Source organism: Sciurus vulgaris, assembly GCF_902686455.1.
Source record: "Sciurus vulgaris genome assembly, chromosome: 5".
NCBI lineage: Eukaryota > Metazoa > Chordata > Mammalia > Rodentia > Sciuridae > Sciurus > Sciurus vulgaris.
Window position 1 is genome coordinate 9,206,748 of NC_136465.1, and position 22,151 is coordinate 9,228,898.

General features: G+C 46.9%; 1 protein-coding gene across 1 annotated transcript in view; it reads right to left on the reverse strand.

Annotated features, from left to right (window-relative positions):
* Positions 1 to 17,697, reverse strand: part of EXTL3 (exostosin like glycosyltransferase 3) — a 110,194-nt gene extending 92,497 nt beyond the window's left edge. Inside the window, exon 1 of the mRNA XM_079139937.1 lies at positions 17,640 to 17,697. The gene's annotated coding sequence lies outside the window, so the exon portion shown is untranslated. The remainder of the gene's footprint in view (positions 1 to 17,639) is intronic.
* Between the last annotated feature and the right edge of the window lie 4,454 nt (positions 17,698 to 22,151).

Sequence of the window (22,151 nt, forward strand, 5' to 3'; positions counted from 1 at the left end):
CCTCACGCATGCCAGATGAGTGCTCCACCTCTGAGCCACAGCCCCAGCCCAGGGATGGGATTTTTAAAATGAGACTTGAAAGCACACCAATAAAAAAATGGTTATGAAATAGATGACCATATTAAAATTGAAGTTGTTTACTCATCAAAATAAACCATAAATAAGGTGAAAAGATAAGCAAGACACTTGGAGAGAGTATCTGCACCACACGAGTGGTCAAGGGTCAGTAACCAGAACACGTAACGCAGCACCACCACAGTAAGACATAACAACACTACGGACCAAGAAAAGCAAAAAACATGTGCAGATCACTCCACAAAGAGAAGACCAAAATGGCCAAAAAAAACACTTGAGAGGATGCTCGGCCTCCCTGGTAACCACGAACACCAACTACGAGATGCCATTTCACACGTGTGAGGCCAGCAAGACACTTCCAAAGTCAGGCGACGCAAGACGGAGGTGGAGGAATGGCAGCTGCCCCACAGCCCACAGGGAGACAACCACTCTGCAGAACAATCCAGCGCATTCACTGTGACCCGCCACAGCAGCATCCTAGAGACTCCTGTGCACATGGAGAGAAAGGGCACAAGAATGTGCACCGCTGACCACACACACATAAGCAGAAGTGGCAGACAGCTACATCGAGCTTTTTGTTTGTTTGTTTTTAATTTAAAAAGAATCCGGAAGGCTGGGGGTGCAGCTCACTGCCAGAGCGCATGCTTACTATGCACAAGGCCCTGGGTTCCAGCCAGCAACAAAAAAATTTTTTTAAAGCTAAGTGCTGTTATTCATATGAATGTATTATTCCTTGTACTTTTCTGAATACTTGAAATTTCTCCTAATGATTTTGTTTAACTCCAGCAGCATTTGTTCAGTGTTGCCTCTGGTGGACATGAACGTTCCAGACAGCTGGGCAGCTGCAGACCAGCCAGGAAGCGAGATAGGTAGATGGAGGAGTCACATCGTTCCCAAAGACTCAGGCAGAAGTAAAGATCCAACACAGATGCACACAGGAGGCAGCGACTGTTCCCTTCACTTTGGTGGGTGGGTGGCCGCCATCGAGGACAGCTCTGCAGCCTCCCTACCCCTGTGCCACGCTCAAGGCGGCAGCCTGACTTCTTCCCTAGTGAGTCCTCCCTTCTGCAGACTCAGGAAAGCAGCTGAAACTCCTCCAGGTCCAGGGAAACACTAAGCGACCTGTCACTTATTCCTTCTCTTGATCATTTCCTGCAGAGGTAATTAAGTATTTTAATGTAAAACGAATACATCTCCAATTTCTTTCCATCACAGCTCCTACTACATGGCAAGACTATCAAGAAAGCACCAGGGGCCGGGTTGTGGCTCAGTGGTGGAGCGCTTGCCTCACATTGCTGGCGCAGTGGGTTCAATTCTCAGCACCACATACAAATAAATAAGGGTATTGTGTCCATCTAAACTAAAAAAAAGAAAAGAAATTTAAAATTTTCATAAGCAGCCGGACATGGTGGTACAGGCCTGTGACCCCAGAGGCTCAGGAGGCTGAGGAAGGAGGATCACAAGTTCAAAGCCAGCCTCAGTAACAGCGAGACGTTAAGCAACTCAGTGAGACCCTGTCGCTAAATAAAATACAAAATAGGGCTGGGGATGTGGCTCAGTGGTCAAGTGCCCCTGAGTTCAATCTCTAGTACCCACCCCAGCCAAAAAAGAAAGAAAGAACCATAAGCAAAAATGATGACCTCACACCACAGCTGAAAGTAAGACTCACCAAGGGAGGGCGGGAAGTACGGTGGTTAGACAGGCGTTAGCATCCAACAACCTGGCCTGAGTGCCCGCTCCTCCAGTGTTCATTTATATCACCTCTCAGATGTTCAGACTATCAAATAACAATAACCCCAACCTGATAGTTAAAGAGGAACATACATCCTCTTTCTGCTGTGAAAATCACTTAATACGTGGTACAGAATTAATACACAATTAATAGTAAATATTGTTGATGACTATGAATTGAACTACATTTTATTTAATGTTTGCATTTGCTCAAATGTAAGCCTCTCAAGAGGGATTTTTGTCTGCCTTGTTCTCTGAAATAACCCAGGCACCTAGAATACTGCTGGCCCACAGAAGGCATTCATTCAAACATTTGCTGAATCAATGGTCTTGAACCTCAATACCTGGTTCAAATTAGGCCCTTAATAGTTACTATTTATTGAGAGTATGCTGTATGCTGTGCATTATACATTTTGCATTTCATTCAATCCTTACAATAATAATTTATCTTACTAACCATTTTACAAATAAGGATCCGTTTTATAAATGAGGCCCAGGGAAAATTAATGTACTTCCTCAAGTTTGCAAAGTTAAAAAAGAGTAGGCCATGCTTTCAACCAGGGTTTGAATCTAGGTTACTGGCTTTCAGACTTTGTTGAATTAATGAATAAGGAGTGGCCCAGACTTTCCTTGACAACTCGGTGAGCATTCACGTAGTTATGGGGAGCGATACCAGGCGACCTGCAGGGCTCCCCTGCTGTCCACATGGGCTGTGTTTCATCCCAGGAGTGGAGCCCACTGGTACTTTCATAGTGTTGCCATGCTGGGGCTCAAACCCCGGGCCTCACACACACAAGACAAGTGCTACCACTGAACCACACCCCTGGTCCCAAGGACACTTTCAGTACCTCTGCTGGGTACTGAAATGAAGGGGGAGTGCTGCGTGGTTTTCAAAGAGAGTGACTGAATAAAAAGCTGAAAAGCAAACATCCCCAGAGATAAAAAGAGAATTCATAAGTAGCACAGAATAAAACCCAAGTCACCTGTTCCTGCAAGACTCCAACGTAGCATGGCTTTTCCACGCTTTGGAATCCACTCTATCTCCTACAAAAGTGGTATCATGGCAAGAAAGCAAAATAAATATGTTCCTTTTCACAAAACCTTGACTATTAACAATCAATTATTTTAGGGGTAAATAAGTCATATAAAATAATGACATTAATAGAAACTATTATGCATGGAAGAATTTTTACATTAAAAATAACTTTATGCTGGGCACAGTGGCACATGCCTGTCATCCCAGCAACTCAGGAGACTGAGGCAGGAGGACAGAGATTTGAAAGCCAGCCTCAGCAGATTAGCGAGACATTTAGCAACTCAGTGAGATCCTGTCTCTAAATAAAATATTTTAAATAGGCTGGGGATGTGGCTCAGTGGGTACATTCCTGGGTTCAATGCCTGGTACCAAAAAATAAAATAACTTTATAGGCTAGGATGCAGCTCAGTGGTAGAGCACCTGCCTAGCATGCGAGAGGCCCTGGATTCCACCCCCACTAACACACACCACCAAAAAAAACAAACAGGGCTGGAGTTGTGACTCAGTGGTAGAGCACATGCGTGGCATATGTGAGGCCCTGGGTTCAACCCTTAGCCCCGCATATAAATAAATAAATAAAATAAAACATCCATTGACAACTAAAAAAACAAAAAACAAAAAAACACCTTACAGCTGTGTGGTGGCACATATGCCTCTAATATGCCTCTAGTCTCAGCTACTCAAGAGACTGAGGCAGGAGGATGACTTGAGCCCACCAGCTGAAGGCCAGCCTAGGCAACAGAGTCAGACCTTGTCTCAAAATAAATGAATAAACAAACTAAATAAATACAAATATTGATTTTTAAAATTTTATGAAACCTTACTGTAAAAAAGCTTAAAATTCAGAGAAGCAAAAAATTATTTTATCATAACTAAATAATGATGAATGTCTTCTTAGTCAATATGTATTTTCTGTTACAAAAAAGAGGATGAAATGTACATTTTCTGCTTTCAATAAATCATAAATATCTGTGTCAGGATATATTATTTAACAAAGGAATTTCATTGTATTTTTATGTGAAGTCCCTATAATGGAAAATTCTTCTCCATTCTAAGCAAGGCAAGGAGCCAGGATGTAGCCCAGTGGAAAGCACATGCTGAGCATGTGTGAGGCCCTGGTTCCATTCCCAGCACCAAAACCAAAACCAAACAAAGGGGAAAAAAAGAGACTGAGATGAACATGTGTTCAAAAATCTTTTTGCATGTGTTCAATTATTTTCATAGAAGGCCAGACTTTCATAAGCTGACTTGCTGGGTCAGGGGGTTACGCTTGGAATTTTTAAGTTCAAGCACAAACATCTGTTTTAAGTATACTTTAAACCTGTCTTTCACTTCTCTGAGTTTCTTTTTTAGTGGCAAGAACTATGGCCAACCCCCAGCAAGTCCCAACAGAGACAGGCCGAGCACCTCCTTCCACCCAGGATCTCCTCTCAGTCCCCTTTCCAGAAGAAGCAAAGCATGTCTCCAGGTTGAGGACAAAAGATGCCAACACCACAATAATGCTGACCCACAGTGAGAAAGACTGGCAGGACCGACCGGGAGCTATGTGCATAAAGCTACATGGGCAGCATACGCCAAACCTGGCCCCAGGCACTACGGTAAGATGCAAAAGCGATGAAATCCCCAGGTCTGGCCCTAGTCCTCACAAAGCTTAAAACTCAGTTCAAAACCAAAAAAAGAACTACATGAACAGAATCAGAACATGTGAGTCCACACATTCGGTAGAAGAGTATGTACTGTTAACTGCAATAGTCAGTTAAAGACTCAGGATGAAAAGACACACTGAACATTTTATTTTTAAATTAACACTTGAAGAACATTTATGCTCGATCCCTGAACAGCCAAAGAATTTTCTCTTGGAATAGGTCCATTAATCGGAGTTTCATAATGCATTGGTCAACTGGTTCCACCCTTGTTTTTTTTTTTTTTTTTTTAATGTTAATTTCTTTAAAGATTAAAATTTTTTAACTTAAAAATTAATTTTTAACAAATTTTTAAAAATTTAATTACTTTTCCCCAATGATTTTTTCACCCATCCCCAATTGTATCAGAATTACTTTTAGAACTTTTTCCAAGGCTGGAGCTGTAGCTCCCTGGCAGAGTGCCTGCCTAGCATGTGTGAGGCGCTGGTTCAGTCCTTAGCTCCACATAAAAATAAAGACATTCTGTCCATCTACAACTACAAAAAAATATTTAATTAAAAAAAAAAAAAAAAAAAAAGGAAATTACTCTTCCCAGCCTTCACTTCAACTCTCAGTGGAGCTCACGCTCCCAGGGGGCAGGTGGTGAGTTCCTGAGGGGACAGAGAAGAGCAGCTGATACAAAGCCCTGAGCCCGAGTTCACAACTCCCTCTGCACAACCTGGTGTTCACTTCTCAAAGCATCACATCCAGGTGGCATCTGCTCAGCAATGACCCTTCTCAGGTGAAGATGTCGAACAACTGCTAGTTGTTGGGTGACCTGTGGGACAGCAGCCCTACCTGAGAAGAGGGAACCTCAAGGAACCGCAGGCTGTGCGGGCTGGGGAGTGAGTTTCATCCTGAAAACCTGTTAGAATCCTGAAATGTACAGGATCGCACAATGTGGGGAACAAGCATTAAGTCTTCTGTATCATATAAAAGTGTACCACCGGAGTCTGCTGAAGACACCAACACCAGCTGTGGCTCCAAGGCCAAGTAAGGGCAAAGCCTTGGGTTCAACCTCCAGCACCCTCCCCCCAAATGTTATATGTCAATACCAAGAGGAAAAATCCCTGGACTAGAAGTCCAGAGCTCAGAGTTCAAGTCCAATTGTGCAATCAGAAATAGCTCGGCGGCTTCACACGTCACTGAGTCCCTCTGAGCAATTCCCCGCTAACTGGTCAAAGGACATGAACTGGTGCCAGACGATTACCAAGATCTTTTTCAACTTGAAAACTCTACTATCCTTTAAGGAGAACCAATATGCACATAAGTAAAGAGAAATGGTAAATATTAATTACAATTTTAGATTTTCCAGTAGTATATGGAATCAATCCACATCCTAAAATCTAGATGAGTCCTGGCAAATCACCCGGTGCAATTGCATCTCATTTTATTTTACAATTCATGAGTACACCTTGAGTGCTCTGTCCCGCCAGGCTGTTTCCCAGAAGGAGGGCACTATCTGCCTTGCAGACCTGTAGGGGGCAGAGGGACACAGATGGCTTAACAAACAATCACCAACAAGTGGTTAAGTGATAAGACAGAAAGGATATCTAACAGGAAGCGCACCTGTCTCCCTGAAGCCATGGCCAACGTGAGAGCAAAAGCACAAGCACAAGTCCGTGGGCGGAGGGGAGCTGAGGAGCACCGTCCCGGGAGAGGGAGCCCTGAGGGGAGAGCCAGGAGAGCGGCACTCTGCAGTCTGGGGCAGAACTGCACAGGACGAGGGACAAGGGGAAGCAGCAGCCAGGGCAGCCAGCCAGAGCCCCAGGCTGGCCCTTCCAGAGAAGAACAGTCTGCCTTTGCTTTGTACTGATGGGGGTTCATCTGCGGACAGGACGGGACCCCATGAGCATTCCTGAAAGGTGGTTCTGGCCGTGCTGTGAAGACTAGGTCACAGGGCAGCCAGGAAGAGCAGGAACCCACCAGAGGCTGCTGCAGGAATCAGACCAAAGATGCGCAGCAAAGTCAGAGTGTGAGAGGCGGGGACTGGACTAGTACGCAGTGGGGAGAGGCCAAAATCGATTCCAGGCCCCAGACTGGAGAGCTGGGGAGTTCCTCGTTAACTGAGACGCTGGGGCAAGTCCGAAATTGCTGGCAGCTGTTTTGCTACCTACTGGCAAGAGGCCACCTGAGAAGGCAGAGAACCCGGAGGAGAACCAACTAAGAGGCAGAGAGAGGCTACTTGTGATGGCCTTTATCTCTGCCTCAGGACCAGCCAGCTCAGCTCTACATGGATCAACAGGCTTCCTATGTTGTTTTCACTGGTGGTAGTGGTTTGGTTGGTGGCTTAGTCCAGTCTGAGTCTGGATTCTGTCACCCAGAACCAGAAGAACTCCAGGAGGCTGGGTCCAGCTAGCATGGGGAGCCCAGGGTAGAAGTGACACAGCAAGACGAGCCCCAGAAGGAGCCAAGAACAAACGGCACCAGGACAGCACAGGCCCACAGAGGAGCGCCTCTCGAGGAGGTCAGCAAAGCCAAGTGCTTCCAAGAGACGGCAAGATGCAGATACAGACCACTGGGTTTAGCAGCAAGGACTCGGTGACCTGATGGTGTCAGTGCACCATGGAGAAGCAGCCGGACCGGAGGGTGCTGGATACCAGCAACTGAGTCGGGAACCCGGTTGTGCAGAGGGTTGCTGGGGAGGGTGGGTGCTGATGAGCGGCATGGAGAGCATGAGAATGCTGATGAGGAAACAGGAGAAGGGACGCTCAACCCAGAGGTCCCCGAGAGGGAAGGGAAATCCAGAGAGTGAAAGGAGCTGTCTGAGGGCCTCGACCTTCTCCGTAAAGTAAAGCAGCAGGTCCTCTGCAGAGAGCCAGGGGAGCCTGGGAGGGCTGAGGACAGGGAGGTTGCCTGCAAAATCTGCTGCAGAATACGGAGGGTTAACAGCGGGTGACAGAAACCACTCTGGGTTTACCAACCTGCTGAGAAATGACAGAATCTGCAAAGCAACACTGAACTATAACGAGACAAGTGATTTAGAAACAGCATCTTTTATTTTTTTTAAAGTCCCATTTTTCATTAATGATCTCAAATTTGCTGACATAATACTAAATTTTCTGTATAGTGAACTGCAAAGATGATGGCAATGAGTCGCTCAATGACAGGGATACAGTGGATGACAAGATTCAGTAGGCTAGAATAAGACAACCATTCTAGGTTTTAAAGAAAAAGAAAACACCAGCCAGGCACAGAGATGCACGCCTGTAATATTAGCAGCTTGGGAGGCTGAGGAAGGAGGATCCCAAGTTCAAAGCCAGCCTCAGAAACTTGGTGAGGCCCTAAACAACTCAGCAAGACCCTGGCCCTAAATAAAATACAAAAAGGGCTGGGGATGTAGCTCAGCAGTTGAGTGCCCCTGGGTTCAATCCCTGCTACCAAAAAAGAAATACCAACTCAGCCAGGCGTGATGCACATCTGAAATCCCAGCTATTCAGGAAGCTAAAGCAGGAGGATCTCAAGTTCAAGGCCAGCCTGGGCAACTTAGTGAGACCCTGTCTCCCAACGAAAAGGGCTGGGGACACAGCTCAGTGGCAGAGGGCCTACCTAGCCTGCAGAGGAGTCTGGATTTAATCCCCAATACTGAAATAAAACCTCATCAACTCAAGCTGTGTTTATAAACTAAAGATTCTATGGTCTCAGGGATCACCTGGTTAAGAGGTACAAGCTGCCGGCAACTGTTCTCTTAGACACCACCCTTGCAAGGAGCAAGCGCAAGGCCCTTCCCACCTCTCGCCTGGAGGACTCAGCTTGTGAGGCGCCTGTGGTCCAAGCCCTCCTCTAACAGCCACACTACTCATCTGCATTTTCAAGTTCTACACTTGTATTTTATTGTCACAGGGTTTGGGACTGCACTCTTAGCCTCCTCTGAAACGTCTACTCAGAGTTACATAGAGGGTGATAGCCATCTTCAGAGAGGTACGGCACCAACTCTGTGTGAACCGTGTTTTTGCTGTAGCTGAGTTTCTCCCCAGTACTGAATCATTCGATACCTTCAAAAGGAAAAACAAATACAAAACACCCAGGGGGACTGTCGCCACCCTTAGTTTGCTTGCCTGGATTTTCATTTACCTGCCTCATTTCTAACCTCGGATTTCCAGGTTCTGGAGCTAGACAGCTCATTCCTCTTGGCCCTTCACGGTACTGATTCTCCTCAGCCTTCACACATTCTAGCTGACCCTGTGCAACCTGAAGTACTAAGATTATAATGCCACTGCTAAGCATAAAGAATCCATAGACAGGGCAGTGAATGTAGCTCAGTGGTAGAGCACTTGCCTAGCATGCCCGAGGCCCTGGGCTCAATCTCCAGCACTGCAAATAAACACAAAGAATCCACAGACCGAGTAACCAATGCTTAAGGAGAGTGATAGACTGTGACAGAAGATGGAGTGAGGCAAAAAGGAAGAGAGGACCCCTTCTTCCAGGACAGGAAGAAAGACCCAGTGAGATCTCAATGCCGGGCAATGCTTCAGCAGAATCTTGAAGGCCGAGGATTTCCCAAGGTGGAGGGGGTATAGAAGGGTGGTGTTTTAGTTCATTTTCTGTTGCTGTAACAACATACCTGACATGAGTAAAGAAAAGAGGTTTACGTAACTCACAGTTGTGGAAGTTGAGAATCTAAAGTTGAACAGCCCCACTGGTTCAGCCTCTGGTGAGGACCTCGTGGTAGAAGGCCTCAAAATGGCCAGGGTGTGTGGAGAAGAGATCATGTGACAAGACAGGAGGCCAGAGTCAGAGGCATTCCTTAGAGCAACTTGCTTTCCTGAGAACTCACTCTATGAGACCAGTGTTAATCCCTTTTGAGGGTAGGTCCCAATGACCTACGGATCCCCCACCAGCCCCCAGCTCTGAGAGGTTCCGCCACCGCCTCTCACACAGCCACAGGTAAATGGGAAGCAGAAGCAGCAGCAGTTTATGAACAAGTTTATGAACAAGCCCAAGGGGTGCGCAGGCTGACGGCGGCACCACAGGCTGCAGAGCAGGAGTGAGCGCAGGACACAGGAGAGATGGGGAGAGGAAGCCAGAGCAGACGCCGCAGGGCCTGAGAACACCTGGGAAGTGTGGACGCCATCCTGGCCAGGTGGGAATCAATCACACTTTCCCTGGGCTTTCCCCTGGGCTTAGCTCAGAATTCTTTACATTTTTATTTATTTATTTTGCAGTGGAGCCTCACACGCTAGACAAGCATTCTACCATTATGCTGTAGTCCCAGTGCAAGATCAGAAATTTTTAGAGAATATTTTGCTGAAAGACAAAGGTAAAAGCAAACAAATATGAAATGGGGGGAGGGCAGAAGAGCATAACAACAAAGAGCTCACAGATCCCAGATTTCTTTTATTACTATTTTTTAATACAGACAGGGCCTCGCTATGTTGCCTAGGCTGACCCCAAACTCCTGGGCTCAAAAGACCCTCCCTCCTCAGCCTCCTGAGGAGCTGGGCCACAGGTGTGCCCCACCGCACCTGGCTCAACCCCAGATTTCTCAGCTGTGTCACTGAGCTCTAGCCCAGACTGGCTCAGCCAGGAGAGGCTGCAGGCCACCCAACCCACGCCAACACCCTCAACTCTGTCCGTGCTGACACCAGAACAGCCCAGCACAGCCTTTGTCCACAGGCCCCAGCGAGGGGGCAGGGGGACCTGTGCTGCTCCTAGGCACAGCGCCCCAGGCAGATTTGGGTGCACTGAGATCGGCCAAGCTTCTGATCTGCAGCTGCCCTGGGGGTCTTGTTCTAGAATAGGGTCAGCATGCTTGGGGGAGATCCATGTTTCTGTCAAATTATTCAACTCTGCTGCTATGGCTCAGAGCAGCCAGAGGGCTGGGGATACAGCTTGGTAAAGCACCCCTGGGTTCAAGCTCCAGCTAAAAAAAAAAAAAAAAAAAGAGTACAGAAAATAATGCATGCAGAGTACTAACCGTAGGACCTGGTCTGAGGGAAAGCCCAAGCTTTGTTGCCATTATTATTACTTACTGTTAAACAGAAACTCTTGAGATTGAGGGTTTTCTGAAATAAAGAGTTTATGGTGCTATTACAAATGCTAGCCAGAAAAAGATCAGGTCCTGGGACAGATTTCTTCAAAGTAGCAGCAGCAAGGTTAGGTAGCACTTGAAAAAATGTCCACTGAACCAGAGCTAAGAGAACTTTTTAATAATGAAGATTTGGGGAAGTTATAAGTTTTTTTCACTGAACCTCCACTGGCCGTAGGTAAGAGGGTTGGGGTTACAGAGGGCGAGGGAGCTTTGGGATGGGAGGACAGTCCACAGGACGAGGTCACTGTCTTTGATCTGGGTTTAACATCCAAAAAATTTATGTGTACAGGGTTCCACTGCCCTGCTGATGGGATTCAGGTGAAGGTTTCAGCATAATTGATCTATTGGATTCTTACACAGCTGTTAATTGATTAACTTCCCTTCTTTCTTCTCTCCCTCCACCCTCCTTTGCAATTAAATGTAGGACACTAAGACTTTTACTTTCTTCATTTATTTAACTTATCTTTGGTAAAACAACCAATATAAGGTAGATATTAATATCCCATTGAGGAGGAGAAAAATTAATCTGTGAAATCACCTGGTTAGTCAGCAGCAGAGCTAGGATTTCTGAGGTTTACCTGTGTCAAAGGATAAATGACAATATTTAAAGATTTGCAGTGCTGGGGATCAAACCCAGGGACTCGCACATTCTAGGCAAGTGCTCTACCCCTGAGCTGCCTCCCCAGACCATGGCTTAAACATGGCTTTATTTTCAATTCTAGAATACAATCAAGTAGATTCATAACATAAAGGCTCTGGTGTGCTGAGTGGAAGCAGTTGGTTTAATAGAGAAGAGCTGAAGGAAGTAGAAACAAAACAACAGTGGTCAGTCACTTCACTTTTTTGTTGTTGTTGTTGTTGGTACTGGGAATTGAACCGAGGGGTGCTTAACTACTGAGCCATATCCCAGCCTTCTTTATGTTTTTGGTTTGAGACAGGGTCTAAGTTGCTGAGGCTGGCTTTGAACTTGTGATGCTCCTGCCTCAGTCTCCCGAGTCAATGGGATGACAGGTGTGTGTCACCATGACTGGCTAAAGTTACTTTGTTTGTAAGGCAGAGACAGGGAGACTGACAAGAGGTAAATAACTGATGGGTTAACATCAAATTTCATTAGCATGCCAACTGAAACTGGCCTGTCTGGGACACTTGACTGTTTTCATCTAATTCTGACTTCTCAGAAATTCAGATTTGCTGCTTAGTTTCGGTTTGGTGGTGTGGAACCTTAGCAGAAGAGACACCATTTTGATTTTTAGCCTGGTGTACGGGGCCTAGTGCAGGAGCTTAGGCCATAACAACGGCCTCCGGTAATTTTCACTTGATATCTGACCTCTAAGCCCACACCTTCTCCACTGACTCAGAACGTCTCCTGATTGGTCGATCTGAAGCATGCTCCCTGGCTGGCTATAATCCCTGGCTTACTCCTCAGCAGCAGGCACTACCATCCGGAGCCTGCTGGGCCTCTCGGCCTCACTCATGCCAAGGCATCCTCTCTCCCATGAGAACCTGCAGTGCACTCAGGATCTCATGAGGCCCTTCCCATTGGGTTTTCAATTCTTCCCGCTTTTCAGGGTTCTGATGACTCACCTTCAGTCAACTCCCTAAAGTGAACCGAGCACCACAGCACAGCTTGCCCGTTCCAGGACAACCTCAGCATCTCCACCAAAGTGGGAGGAGGGCTGTGGCATAAAAACCATTCAGCTGATTGACATTTTCAGAGCTGTCCATAAAAATGTGACTGAAGACGCTGTGCACAGCTTCAGAACCACATTCCAGGGAGCCCTGGTGATGAACACTTCCTTGACTTTAGTTCTACGCAACGTCCTCTAAGGTGGAATCTGTATACCTGAAAGAATAAAGCACCACGCAGCCCAGTCTGTTTGCTTTTCTGTCGTGGCTTCCAAGAAACTTCAGGCTGAACTCCAGGCCAGCGGGTTTCCTCTCGGTGTAACAGTGTTTGTGTCTGTGCTACACTGGGGCCAGTCATGTTTTAGAACTTTAAACAGGGGGCTGCATCCTGGGTATTAGGCATGTGTCCAGCAGAGACCCCTCGCTCACCTGCCTGTCCACAGCTGTCTTCCCTGCCAGCAGGGACGCACCTATTAAGAACCACGTCACCCATCTCTTCCTCTCCTGCCCCTAACACGGGAGTGGTACTAAGTTGATGCTTGGTGACTGCTGAGTGAACACAATTCCCACAATCGCTCTGCAGTTTTCATCTGTACACTGCAGATGAGTTCAGTACCTTTCCCAAGGTCCCAGTTGGAGAATTTGGTCTCAAAACTGGGGCTTGCTTTACTAGATCACTCTAGTACCTTGTTTCTTAAGCTTTATTTTATCTTGTATCCTACATCTCAGGTTCCTGGAAGCAGGCAGATCCAAAAAGGCTCCTAAAAAGTAGGGGGCAGTAATCTATCAACTGGTGTGCACTGTTGTAAAGAGCTGGCCTGGCACAGTATTGGGACAGCACCCATGGAAATCAGGGTCTTTTCTGATTGCTCTCTGCTCCACCCCTCTCTCATCTCCAGTGTCATCCCCAATGTCACTGTGTCTTTGGGAGTTTCCACTGTGCATCTCACCCTGATCCCGATCCCTGTCCCCTCTGCCCCTCACAACAAGGATTCCTTCTACGACAATTTCTTTTGGTGGTACTAGGAATTGAACCCGGGTATATTCTACCACTGAGCCTCATGCCTCCCACCCTTTTATTTATTTATTTGAGACAGGGAGGGTCTCACTAAGTTGTCCAGGCCAGCTCCAACTTGTGGTCCTCCTGCTCGACCTCTTGAGTCACTGGGATTGCAGAACTGCATCACCATGCCCAGTGCTATGAATTTGACTACTCTAGGGACGTCAGACAAGGGGAATTATATAGCATTTGTCCTTTGCGACTGGCTCATGCACTCGGCGTACGTCTTCGAGAGTAATCTGTGTGATAACATGTGCCAGAATTCCCTTCCTTTTTAAAGGATGCTCAATAACCACTGTATATACAGACATTTTATTTTTCATTTGCCCATCCATGAATACTTAAACTGCTTCAACTTTGGGGCTAAAGAGTGTTTGCTATGAGGTGGGCATGGGTGGTGCGCACCAGTAATCTCAGCGACTCAGAAGGCTGAGGTCAGTTAGCAAAACCCTTGTCTCAACATTTGAAAAGGGCTGGGGATGTGGATCAGTGGACAGAGTGCTTGCCCAACAGGCACAAGACCCTGCATTCCATCCCCCAGCATCAACCAAAAAAGAGTTTCTATGAACAGGAGTGTACAAGTATATGAGTCCCTGCTCTGAAGTCTCTTGGATTTAAACTCAGAAGTGGGACTGTCAGGCATATGCTAATCATGTTTCATTTTCTGAGGAACCTTGGCCTGTCTTGTTCAAAGGGGCTCTAAATGCACAGACAGGGCTGCGCAAGGGCTGGACACTGGTACTACTCAGGAGAGGCGTCTCCCAGGGGTGGAGTTGCCTGAAGGGTGTCTTGCCCCACGCTGGGCAGAGCAGGCCACTGCACTGGGCTGGGCTGATCCTGCCCCGGCTCCTCACCTTGGGCTCAGTGTCAACTTCTGTGAAGTGGGCTCACGGAACTTAATTTGTAGGGCTTTCATAAGGATCAGGGATGATGTACACAAAGCTCCTAAGTAAACTCTTAAAAAAGGAAGCTATTAATCTTATCCTACCAACTGCAGAGAGTGGTTATAAAAACCAAACAGAAGAACGCGTGAGAGCTGAAAACAGCACAGCCGCCCACAAATGCTACAGCCGCCCTGCCTTGTGGTAATACTTCGCTCGGCGTCAGGCCAAGGTAGCCAGCAGGCCTGCTCCTGGCAATCTCCCGCTGAGGTTTCCAGGGCCTGCCCTCATTCACTGCATGGACCCTCTCTCCTCAGTCTTATTCCTTCTCTGTGTTACTCTGCCCCCATGTGCTCTCTTTCTGGCTAATATAAATGCAGCTTTTGTTTCTGGTACTGGGGATTGAACACAGGGACACTTTACCACTGAGCTACATCCCCATCCCTTTAAATTTTTTATTTTGAGACAGGGTCTCAGTGTCACTGAGGCTGGTCTTGAACTTTTCATCTTCCTGCCTCAACCTTCCCAGCAGCTGGGATATCAGGCCTGCACCGCCGCACCCAGTTAGTCATCCTTTAATCCTGATTTCGGGCGCTGACTTGTCCAGAAGCCCTCTCCCAAACTCCATGACATTGGAATAGGAGTAGAAAGCACCATGAGCAGAAATCCATCACTAAACCAAAGCCACTCTGTATTATAACAGTCTCTGGGATGATTTACTCAACTAGATGAGCTTCTTAAAAAAAGGGTTTAAATATTTTTGAGACCCTGTTTCAAAATAAAAAATAAAAAGGACTGGGGATGTAGCTCAATGATTAAGCAGCCCTGGGTTCAATCCCCCAAACCAAAAAAAAAAAATAAAATAAAATAAAATTGAGCTATTTTGGTCCTGATGGATCTTCTAGAGCTGCTTTGGCTTTATCAGTTTCTAAGAAATGCCCTGCACCCCTATTTCCAAGGTCTCATTGTCACAGACCAATTAGCAGATCCTGTGTGCCTTGTTACCAGTAGGCGTGGGCACAGCAATGCATCCAGCCTGGTATTCAGCAGGAGCCTGGTAAAGATCTGCTGCAAAAATGAGTGACTGATGAGTCACCCAGTTATGCCAATTCCTGTAAACCAGTCTGTGGCTGCAGGTCAGTTTTAAACTTACCTCCCACTGAAGCAAGAACTGTGGCAGCTGAGCCTTTTTTTTTTTTTGTTTTTTTTGTTTTTTTTGTTTTTTTTTTTTTTAAAGCACAAAGGGCATTGGAAGGTCATCAAAGCAGTGGACCACCTGTTTCCTAAATTCACCCCAAGTGCATGTACTTACAGCTCATGTGGGCAACTACTCATTTTTAGTGAACTCATGGCTTTTATTTAAAAGTCTTCATATGTCAGTCCCTTTCCATAGAGAGTTCTGGAAGCCCTGGCCTCACCAGTGCTTGCCCTCTACTGTGCAAAGTGGTCTTGATGTAAAATAAATGGCTCCTTTTAAGTTCCAAATAGTGACCTTTACCTCTTTTTTATAAAATATTTTTAGTTCTCCACAGTCCTTTCTTTTTATTTATTTATTTATATGAGGTGCTGAGAATCAAACCCAGTGCCTCACACATGCTAGGCAAGCACTCTGCCACTAAGCCACAACCCCAGCCCTCCTGCACCTCTTGTGAGTGTTGTTGACTATTAGTGACTTACTAGATTTTGTTTTTCTCTTTCTGGCTTCTAGTCACTCCCAGGATGGCATGATGGGAATCACTAATGCATACTAGCTATGATGGATTTTTTGTTGTTTTTAAATTTTTTAAGGAATTTTATCTTACTACTCACAAGTACACAATGCATTCAAATAAACATTAATGTTATATGTGGAATATGCAGATATCTTTCAAACAAAAATATTATACACAATGAACAATGCATAATTTCATACCCTGAAAGAAAACTGGCACTTCTAAAGAAAGGAACCTGGAGAGACAGTTGAAGACCATTAAGAGTTTCTGCTTAAAAAAGGTTTAGAATCCTAACTCCTAGACTTGCCTCCTTTCCTTAGGCCAAGGTAAAGTGACAACAGTTTGAAAGAATTTTCTTATTTTTGATCATCATAGTCAAGATATCTGACTAGCAAAAAAGAAGTCTGTGTTCATTCCTAGCATTGTAGATTTGGAAGGAACAACTTGGTGCTGGGCACATGGCTGTACTCCCAGAGACTCAGGAGGTTAAGGCAGGAGGATCAAAATCTCAAGGCCAGTCTCAGCAATTGAATGAGGCCCTAAGCAACTTATCAAGACCCTAACTCAAAATGAAAAACAAAAAGTGCTGGTGGTGGCGGATGCTGGGGTTGTAGCTCAATGGTAGAGTACCGGCCTAGCATGTGTGAGGCCTTGGGTTGGATTCTTAGCATCATATATAAATAAATAAAATTTAAAATATCCATCAACAACTAAAAGAATATTATTGGCGATGAATATAGCTCTGTGGCAAAGCACCAAGGGTTCAATCCCCACTACAAAAAGTTTTGGAAGGAACAGTAAAGTACTGCTTTCTACTATCAACTAACATTTATTAGGATCATGATCACCTGAAGAATATCTTTTAGATAGTTATCCTAATCATTATTACTGAACAAGAAAAACTGTTTAGAGTTCACAAATAAATGTAATCAAGTGCAGGGGCGGGGAGTAACTGATATTTATGAGAATGGACATAACATGGGTATAGATTTTAAAGAAAAACACAAATTTAAAAATATGATTTGTTTTAGGGCTGGGGCTGTAGCTCAGAGGTAGGGCGCATGCCTAGACGAGGGAGGCACCGGGTTTGATCCTTAGCACCAGATAAAAATAAAGGTATTGTGTTCCGGTACAACTAACATATATAGGAATGATTTACTGTGACTGGGGACGGGGATCAGAGGACGGAACTTGGCTGGGCTTTGAAAAGTGGGCGGAGGTGGCGCCGCCCTGGCTTTGCAGCGCGAGCCTTAGGTTGGGGCACTAATGCCAGGGGGACACTGGACAGAGCCTGGCGGTGCGACCCAAGGCAGGCGGAGGGGACCGAGGCCCGCCCGGCCGGCCGCCCGGCACTGCGGCGCTGCCCACCTGCCAACTTCACTTTCTGAAAGGCCCCACGGGCTCCGGCGGCGGGGGCGTGGCGGCGGCTCTGCGCCGGCCTCTCGCTGCCGAGGTCCCGCTGCCGGCACGGGAGGACCGGCGGCGCAGCCCCCGAGCACCGCCGCCCGGGGCGGGGGCGCGGGCAGAGGCCACTCACGACACCCGCGGCGCAGGGCTCAGGCCCTCGCCCCGCGGCGCCCCGCCCAGGTCCCCGCGCTCAGCTCCCGCGCAGGGCCGCGGCGGGGGTCGCTCCCGAGCCCGCGGAGGCTGCAGGCGGGAGAACCCGGCCAGACAAAGAGTTGAGCCCGGAGCGCGCGTCGGCGACAAGTAGGCAGCGGCCCCCGGACCGCACGGGCTCCGCGCCTCGGAACCGCTCCACCGGGAGACTCACGCCCACGCACCGGACGGCCCCCGGCAGCCCCTACCTTGCCCCAGCGCCAGGTGCCAGGTCTGCAGCGCGGGCCACAGCACGACGGCCCGCGGCGCGGCTCCGGGCCCCGCCCCCGCGCAGGCCCCGCCCCTCGCCGCAGGCCCCGCCCCGGGCGGCCACACCCACCGCCGGTAGACCCCGGCTGGGTCGCGGTCGGCAGCTGTGTCCAGGCCGCCGCGCGGGCCCGGAGCCCGGTGCATTCTGGGACCCGCAGGCCAGCGCCGAGCCTGCACTGACCCCTGGCGGCGGCGCTGCAAGGACGCCCGGAGTGCGGCTGCTGCGGCCTCGCACCGCTTGGGGCGCGGGAGGCGCAGGCTGCCTGCCTCTCTCTCTGTAAGATGCAAAAATAAAACCGGGCTTTAAAAGTTGCTGTGACTACCTTCCTCTAGTGACGTAAGTGAAAACTGAATCCACTATAAAAATAGGGAAGGCTTTTGAAACTAAGGAAAATAATTTAAGATACTAAAACTGTGAAGTCAAGATGATGGAGAAACCGACCGGCGGGTGTAGTCATTCCTGGCAAAACCACACAGCGGCCCCGTCTACCAGAGAATAAGAGCGTGCTTGGTAACAGGGACCACAAAAATGATCCACGATCTCTCTCCGCTGGACATGCCCCAAGGAAACAGTTCAAATGGAGTTAAAATGCAAATTACACAGAGATATAGAGAAAATTTTAAATTAACAAATGACTAACAACAGGTGAAAGCAGAGTAGCTATATCAATGAGCATTGTCACTATGTAGAAATAATTCTATCAAGTAATGTTAAATAACAGCACAAAAAAGCACATGTCCAAGGATTCCAGGAGATGCCAAAATGCCAACAAATGCAAAAACTTCGGAGCAGTGCAAATAGTTTAATGCATCTTGCATTTCTTTTACTTTATTAAACAACTTTTAAAACGATTCTAAGCTATTAGAACTAGTTCTAATGTGGGATGGTGTTGTCATGTTTATTTCCCTGCAGACCAAGTGACTGAAAACAGTTGTCTACAGGTCTGGGGCTGTAGCTCAGTGGCACAGGGCTTGCCTGGCAAGCGTGAGGCACTGGGTTCCATCCTCAGCACCACATAAAAGTAAACAAATAAAGGCATGCTGTCCATCTACAACTAAAAAGAAATTTTTTTCAAATTTTATCAACAAAGAAAAAATTCTGAGGCTTTATAAAACCATGACAATTTTGTTTACCCTCAAACCCTAGCGGGGCACAAATGGAAAAATATATTTATCTGGGAGTGAATTAGTTTACTAGACTTCTTTAACAAAGTACCTCAAACTGGGTCTCTAAAACAATGTGAATTTATTGTCTGACAGTTCTGAAGGCTGTCTTTGAGCAAAAACGGAGCACTGCAGGGTGGGTTCCAATTCTCAGGTCTGGGAGGGAACAGCCTGTTCCCAGCCCCTCTCATTGGTTTATAGATGGCCCTCTCCAAGTTCCCGTGGCAGCCCTCCTACATGTGTGCCTGTGTCCAAGTCCCCCTCTTTATGACGCTAGTCCTGTAGGACGAGGAACTTACCTGCTGCAGTATCCTCTCAATTTTATCTGCAATGATCCTATTTCCAAATAAGGTCACCTTTTGAGGTATTGGGGTTAGGACTACAACATATTAATACAATTCAGCCCATAACCAGAGGAAGAACTGGGAGTTCAAAGTGTAATCTTATAAAACTCACCAAATGATAATAAATAATCCTAAATGCATCAACATTCTAACAGCTTAAATACAGTAAGACAAAACTGATTACATTGTCTTGTCCTTTGCCTTTCTACTTGCCTAGAGGCTGTATCAGATGCACCTGCCCACCTGTCCAAACACCTGATCAGGGGAGAGCATGTGAACCTTGGGGATAGGTCTAGAGAGGACAAGGATTTGAGGACTATGGGGAGCAGGATCCCACATTCTCTCCTACTGAAGGATTCTGAGCTCTGGTTCAGGAGTCTAAAGAAAGATAGTCCCAGTAGCTGAATATCTTCCTAAATGGAGCCACCTCTCCTAGTTAGCCAGACCACATAGGGGATGAGAAACCTTTTATAACTTCGCTGAGCATGGTCACTGCCTCCTGAGGCCTTGGGGATCCAGAAAATTGCAGAGATACAAAGCCCCCCCACCAAAAAAATAAAACACTTTAGGATCCATTTTTCTTGGCAGAATCAGAACAATCTAAGAAGCACAGTCTGTGATGTAGTGATAAAAATGATACCTGGCTCCCCAGAAATAAAAGCGTGTGGAGTGTGCAGATGTCTGTGCTGCAGATACCCCCGCCGTGGCTGATTTCAAGCTGCTCACATGAGGGTACAGAGTTGGGCCTGCAGTGCCCCAGCAAGCCCAGTAACTGGCTTACCTGATTCTCAAGCACCTGGGGCACCTCAGTAGAAAGCAGACAGGAAGGACAGCTCTTGCAGGTTAGGTACCGAGTCCAGCTGGGCAGTGGTGCTGGAGGGACACCATGGGTGGTAGGGCTCCAAGGGCAGCAGGATGGCCCAGGGAGAAGAGGATGGGGAAGGGGTGGGGAGGGCAAACCTTCCAGGAGGAGGTGCATTCTTTCAGCACTCTGTTGCTCCCTGGCTGTCCAGCAGCTTGGGACAAAAGTGAGGCAGTTCAAATTTAGGAGGGAAACTCCCTCCTCTCACTTCTCCTGGTAGGGACTCTCCCTGAGAAGACGGTGCCAGGAACATGGACATTTAGGGAAGCGGGTCCAGGCTCACACATGGCTTTGATCCTGAGCAACACCATGTGGTTTTCTCCCCAGTTCAGGGACTTGGTCTGCAGCTGAGGTCAGAGGACTCAACTGGGCACCTGTTGGAGCAGATGAAGTTCCTGCTAGAGCAGGTAAGAGGACTAAAAGTGGGTGGGGTTTTTATTACTTAAACTGGCTCTTAGTGTTAGGGCCTTCATGTTTTTTCACTCTTTTCTATAGCTCTCTTGGACACCCATGTCAGCAATCTTGAGTCACAACTATAGTTTTATTATTATTATACACTTTTTAGACCTTTTATTGTGATAAAATATGTTTATATATATATATACATACATATGTACATATATAACAACAATACAATTTTAAGGGTATTTTAACTATTTTTAAGGGCAGAATTCAGTAGTGTTGCCTTCATTCACACTGCTATGCCAACATCAACACTATTTCCAAAAGTTTTGTCACCCTTAACAGACACTCTGTATTTGTTCTAGGAATAACTCCCAGGCAGGGCATGTAGCTCAGTTGGTAGAGCGCTTGCCTAGCATGCACAAGACCCTGGGTTCAATCCCCAGCACCACCACCCCCCAGAAAAGGAATAACTCTCGCTCTCCCTTCTCCTAGACCCTCATAACCCCTTATCTTCATTCTCTCCTGCCCCCACCCCTTGCCCAGGATTGGGATTGAACCCAGGAAGACTCTGCCACTGTTCAGCTGTTGTAGTTCATTTTCATGTTGCTGTGTACCACCTCCATTTGAGGAGGGAAAGTTTATTTTGGCTCACAGTTTCCTAAGCTCAGGCCATGGTCCATCCACTCCATAGCTCTGGGCTTGAGGTAAAGCAGAACATCATGGCAGAGGGGCATGGCAATCAGGAAGGAGAGAGAGAGAGAGACAAAGCTCCACTCACCAGGGACAAAATATATACCTCAAAGACATACCCCCAGTGACCCACCTCCTCCAGCCACACCTTATCTGTCTACACTTCCCACCCAGTTAATCCTCATCAGTGGAATAATCCTCTGATTAGGTTAAGGCTCTCGTAACATAATAATTTCACCTCTGAACATTCTTGCAGTGTCACACATGAGCTCTTGGGGAACAATACCCCCAGTGACCCACCTCCTCCAGCCACACCTTATCTGTCTACACTTCCCACCCAGTTAATCCTCATCAGTGGAATAATCCTCCGATTAGGTTAAGGCTCTCGTAACATAATCATTTCACCTCTGAACATTCTTGCAGTGTCACACATGAGCTCTTGGGGAACACCTCACATCTAAATCATAACATCAGCTCTTTTGATTTTTTATTTTGAGACAGGGTCTTGCTAAGTTGCCCAGGCTGCCCCTGAACTTGCAATCCTCTGTCTCAGCCTCCTGAGTACCTGGGACTATGCGCAGGCCCCATGGTGCTTGGCTTATCCACTTTCAATCTCTATAAGTTTGTCTATTCTAGATATTTCATATAAGTGGAATTGTACTGTGTTTGTCCTTTGTGTCTGACATCTTTCCTTAGGAAATGATATCCAGGTTTGTGCATGCTGGAGCATGTATCAAAACCTCGCTCCTTTTTAATGGCTGAATAACAGTCCATTGCACATATACCCACTTCAGTTACCCATTCATCTGTTGATGGACAGAGATTGTTTCCCCCTTTTGGCAATTATGGATGAATCTACTGTGAACTTTGGCATACACTTCACATATATTTTTCCCTCCATAGGGTAAGATCTTATTTCTGCCACAGACTTGGCTGACATCTAGTTATCTTTCAAAAGTAGAAAGAAAGCAGGAACCTCACCCAAA